The following is a 6,227-nucleotide window of genomic DNA, read 5'->3' on the forward strand; positions in this document are numbered from 1 at the left end:
CCTTGAGGTTCATCATCTTGAAGTTGAGGAAATGGCGTTTTTGTTGGCTTTTGATGTGAGGGGAGTGTTTTTGAGAATGAAGATGAGTGTTTTAGGGTTAGATAAGGTGAAGAAATGAGGGAGAAAGGGGGTGATTTTATAGAAGAAGAGGGGAAGCCGAGCGGATAAGAGTGGGGCCTGGCCGGATTGTTCGAGAAAAAGACCCCAATCCAAGCGTCTTTCATGCGGGACGGGCGTCTTTGGCCTGTAGAATCCGAGCGTCTTTGTTTAAATCCGCTCGGATTTTGAGACAGGACCTCAGCAATTTCAGGAGCGGCGAAGACGAGCGTCTTTTTTTGGGACGGCGTCTTACTCGGGACAGGCGTTTCCTCAAGAATCCGCTCGGATTTCCTGACAGTTTCAAAACTTTGTCTCAGGTATCCTCCAAGACGGGCGTCCCGTGGAGAATACGAGCGTCTTGAGGGGAAGACGGGTGTCTTGAGCTGAATCTGCTCGGATTCTGAGACAGTGTTAAACAGTAATGCGATGAGGGCCCTGGACGAGCGTCCAGCCCTCGGGACGGCCGTCTTTGGCTGCTTTTCTTCTTTTTCTTTCTTTTCCTTGCACAATCATACCCTTTCACCGATTTGTTATTCCTCCTTATCTTTTTCTGAAATTTGCTCAATAAAAATGTAAGAAGACTCTCTCTCACTACTCTCATGCAAGAAATCAAATACAAATGCAAAAATGTACAATATGTTACAAAGTAAGTAATCCAAGAAATATCTTACAAATGGTGGTTTGAGATAGGACTCCTCCAAACTAGTTCAAATTGTAGAAATTCTTGTCCATAGAGCTCAAAGCTCTTAATAGGAGATCAAAAGCTTGTGAACAAGCTCCCAATAAACACAAGTATGGGTTGCTCCATTTGAACATGAAATTTGGCCAAGGAAGCTTGTAATATGTTCTTTCTTTCGCTTTGTCCTCGGCACTAGAGTTTTCCCAATGTTTCCAATAAACAAGCTTATGATTCTTGTCAACACTAGGCATGAAGTATGGTTCATTTTCATCCGTGGACTTCCACTCACCAACTTCTTCTTCAATTTTGGTAATGATGATAACATTTGAATTTGTCAATCCTTCAAGAGTAGAAGGAGAATTCTCATGGCATTGATGATCGAGTTCCTTAGAAGTTGTCATTGTGGGTGCCAAACTTCCACAAGTAGCTTCACGAGCAAGTTTCTCTTTGAGCTTTTTCACCAAGTAGCTTTTGTACGATGCTTTGGCCTTTTGAAGAAGGTTCACCATATCCTCTTCAACGATCATTGGCTCCATGATAGGTGTCAAGTGGTCTTCATGAGGAATAGGGGAAGGACGTTCTTCTTCATGATAGGGTATCTCAAATGTCTCAAGGATAGGCTCCTCAAGCAAGGTGATATTACAAGTCCATCCGTTAGGCTCATCATCATTGTTGCTATCTTCATACGAATCATAAATTGGGGCTTCATTCTTCTTCATTATTTCTTCCTCCAACATCTCAACACTCACATCAAAAGACACACCCTCGTACTCACAAAGGTTAAGAGTATTTGGCTTACTCACCCTCAAATCTTCCTTATCAAACACAACACTTTCATACTCACAATAGCTCAAGGAGATTGGCTCTTCCCATTTTTCATTCTCCATGTTGAAAGTTACTACTTCAAATTCACATTCATGATCAATGTCCAAAGAACGGTGTGGGGTGGTTGTTTGGGATTCTTTCAATCGGATAATTTGAATCTCCAATTCCTCACCTTGGGCAACAATGCCTTGAAGAACATTGTCCCTCTTTTGGCTCTCCTCTAGCATTTGTTTGAAGAAGTTTTGTTGATCTCCCATCATTTGGAGAATCACATTTTGAATGGGTTCATCTTCTTGTTGTGGGTAGCTGTGAAAGTGGTCGTATCATGGCAATTGAAGCTCATTATGAAGTGGGTATTGGGTGAGTGGTTGTTGTGGATATTGGATGTGGTGATTTTGGTGGGAAAATTTGGGGTAGTGGTTAGGATTTTCATTTTACAAATAATAAGGTAGGTTTGTGTTGACTTCCTTCTCAAACTCCCCATACCCATAGTCATACTCAAAAGATCCAACATATACTCCATAAGTCAAGTCTTGAGCCATCATAGCTAAGACAAGGAGACAACTACAAGCATGGAAACTACACAAAAACGGTAAGAACAATCCTTGAGGAACAAGTTCCTCAAGGTGAGAGCAAAATCAAAATAGACAAACAAGTAAGAACTTAATCACATACCACCATCCCCGGCAACGGCGCCATTTTTGATGTGAGCGTGTCGTTGTACACCCAATCAAAACACATTTATAATACTCAACAAACAACTAGTTAGTGGTAAGTCGAGGTCGATCCATAGGACGGTGTGCTTTGGGCTCTAAGTCTATATATCTCAATTTATGCTAGTGTCACAATTGATTTGGGTTTGTAGTTGTGTTCTAAACTAATGAAAGCAATAAGGTAAAACAAGCAATAAAAGGAAGGATGTAAACAAATGATTAAAAGTGCTAGGATATCATGGGGTCATAGGGGATTCATGGTGTTGATCATACAAACATGTTTACAATTATAAGCAAGTAATTAATGTTGTGGAGGAACAGAGTTGGTTTATATCTTACGGTTCTTAGGAAGAGTTGGGTCTCGGAGCCGAATCGATTAGATTGTACAACACCTACAAGTCGACTTACTTTCCACCTATTCAACTTCTATGCATGGTCTAACAAGACTCGAGTTGGTTTATATCTTACAAGCCAAGTTGAGTAGATAAGAGATGGTTATAAATGCAAGGATTCATAGGCTTAGCATTTCATCAAACATAACATGTGCATAAGTTGAAATCACAACAAGCAAGCAAATTAATTATGTGAACATATTAGATTAAGCATGAATCATTCCCATGTTTGGTTTCCCTTAATTACCCACTAATCCTAGCTAAGAGACTACTCACTCATTATCAAGTTTAACATGCTAACAAGGTTGTCAATCATATTAACAAGGTAAAACATGATGAATAAGTAAGAAAGATTAACAATAATTAAAACAAGGATTGAGAGAATTATACCTATGGGGATATCAAAATAATAATGCAAAGAATAAAAGAAGAAACTTGATTGATTGATGAAGGGTTGTCAATCCTCCGATAATAACCCAATAATCTTCAATTACCTAAAAGTGACAAACTTGAACAACAATTAAGGAGAGATCAATGTGAGATTTGTGGAAAGATTAAAGAGTAATCTATTCTAATCTACTCCTAATTGAATCTAAAAGGAATTTCTAATGTGGAGGCTTAATCTAATCTAAAACTCCATTCCATGATTATTTACAAAAGGGGTATATATATTAGGGCTTCATTAGGTTAACTAACGCTAAATTAGTAATTATATTTTTGCGTTTTAAGCAGGGAAATGCTAGTCTTTTTGGAGGGATGAGCATCTCGGCTGAAGACGTTGCGGTCCGTCCGTCCAGGAAGGGAAGACGTTCGGATTCTTGAGGGGGTGCATGGGCGTCTTTCTGCAAATCCGCTCGGATTGTTGTAGAGGAATCCGAGCGTCTTTGTTGCTTGGACGCTCGGATTGTCATTCTGGACGGGCGTCTTGCCTGTTTGGCCGCTCGGGTTCTGCTTCAGAATCCTTTTTCTTCACTTTCTTTATATTCTTGTAGAATTAGTCTTTAGTTCTCGCTTCCTCTTCATACTAGTCCATCTAATGTCATCAATAAGCTTCCAAACATGTACGAAAGACGGGAATTTCCGCCTAATTATCTTCTTTCCTACAAAACATACGAAATGCACTAGGAAAGCAAATAGGAAGGTTTTGACGGATAAAATGGCTATGAAATGTTATAATAGTATGCAAAATAGGCTCAATTAGTGGACTAAATATGCTCAAATAATGGTCGCATCACTAAGACATAGGGGAGCCATGATTTAAAGGAAATATGAATAAGTGATTAGGTTTGATGCAAATTAGATCTATGTTGTTAATCGCTGCATATAACTGTATTTGTTTAATTGAGTCGATACAATTAGGTGATTACTCACGGTATACCTTGACCTAGATCGGAAGATTGGAAAGGTAAGACCTGTAGCGAACATTAGGGCACTCTAGTGAGGGCGGAAGCTAAGCTAATAGTGTTTTAGGGTGAATTGAGACCGGAAGGAGATATTCATTGCCCTATAGATCGAACTTGCATTGACCTGAGATCTTAGATTACATTTCCTGAGAAGCATGGTGAACCGACTGTCTTAGCTGCTTTTTCTCTGCTTGTTTGTTTTCAACTCTCTTACTTTATTTCTCTGCTTTGACCTCCTTAGTTTAGAGCAATCATTCAAAAACCCCCAAGAATTTGTTACCCTGACGGACTTAGTTAAGCTGACATTTTCCCATCTCCCTGTGGAGATCGACCCTACTTACCACTGACTTCTGTTAGTAGTAATATGTATTTTCAGCTACCATCTTATCTCTAGGAACGGCCAACACACTCATAATATAATGCTATAAAAACATTTTCCTAAAAGACACATAGGCCACAACAGCTTATGTAGTCTTAATACCAAATTTATTTATATTTTATTATCATGAATTTTAATTTCAGACGAAATTATCCGTCTTCAATATTTTTTTATTTAAATAGGTACTTAAATTAAAAGATTTATAAACAGAGTTCATACATCAATTAAGGGGGAGTCGGAGGCCTGACTCCAAAGAACAAATCGTTATTAAATTGAGTTGGATGTCGAACTAGGTGCGAAAAAGATGATGTACTTTTTAGTATGTTTTATGTCACACGTTGAAAAATAATGTATATGAGGTGAACATACTCCGTATAAATAGTAGAAAAGGTGGGGTCATCCTATTATAAATAGTAGAATTGTCACACATCGAAAGGTTAACATAAGGTGTGCTGATCCTATTATTATAAATAGTAGAATTGTCCCACATTGAAACATTTAACATAATGTGGGGTGATCCTATGATTATAAATATGAGTCATCCTTGGAGCTTAAATATCAACCTAAAATATTTTGAGTCTCTTAAGTATTATCTTAGATAGCTCTTATAAGAGTTTGTATTATTACCTCCACAATAGAGAAATTTATTTGTATTATACTTTTGATTTTGATGGTTTCACAATTATATAATTATATATATAGTTATATCATCTCCTTTTCTACACAAATTTAGTAGTTTAGTAATAAGTTATTTATTTTTTAATTTTTAAGCTGAATTTTTAAATAACGAACATATATCAGTAGTATACTTATTATATAAGAGACTTTAAAAGTAACGTTACATAATGTTAATTTTTCATGTTAATTTTTCAAGTTTTAACATTTTATTCATCTAGAGAGTCCAACCCTTAAAAACTTCTTAATATTTATAAGAAAAAAAATGTTAATTTTATACTTAAGAAAACTTTGGACTTTAGATAAGATTAGTTTGCTAGCAATAAGATAAAATTGCACAAATGTTACCTATACAACAACAACAACAACAACAACAACAACAACATCAGAGCCTTAATCCCAAAATGATTTGGGGTCGGCTGACATGAATCATCCTTTCGAACCGTCCATAGGTGAACGCACGCCTTAAAATGCGAATAAAAAAGGGAAAATGAAAAACAAAAAGGAAGAACGAAAATGTAATGGAAAGTCAAGGTAAACTTAGGGGTTTTAAAATCGAATTTCGGATTTCATTTATAAAAACATAAAATTTAAATCGAGAGAAAAGATTAAAACGATTTTTAAAAACCGAAATAGAATTAAGGATCCGGAATGAACCAAGTAAAATCTATAAGAAAGTGGTTGGTAAAAAAGTGTAATAAAGGAGAGAAGAATAAATAATTTAATTTCTTTAAATTAAATAGAAAAACACTAAATATGTAAAAAAAAAACATCAAATACTAAAAATCCACATGTATCCTTTCCCTCCATTGTGCCCTCTCCGTCACCATACTCTCTTCAAGCCCCAGAAATCTCATATCGTGCTCTATCACTCTCAACCATGTCTGTCTCGGTCTTCCTCTACCTCTAGGGACCTTTTCTGTTCTCCAAGTCTCCAGCCTCCTAACTGGTGCGTCCATAGGTCTCCTTCTCACATGACCAAACCATCTTAGTCAGTTTTCCATCATCTTGTCCTCTATTGGCGCCACTTTTACCTTTTCCCTAATCACCTCATTCCTTAAC

Source organism: Silene latifolia, chromosome X (assembly GCF_048544455.1).
Source record: "Silene latifolia isolate original U9 population chromosome X, ASM4854445v1, whole genome shotgun sequence".
In the NCBI taxonomy this organism is placed as follows: Eukaryota; Viridiplantae; Streptophyta; class Magnoliopsida; order Caryophyllales; family Caryophyllaceae; genus Silene; species Silene latifolia.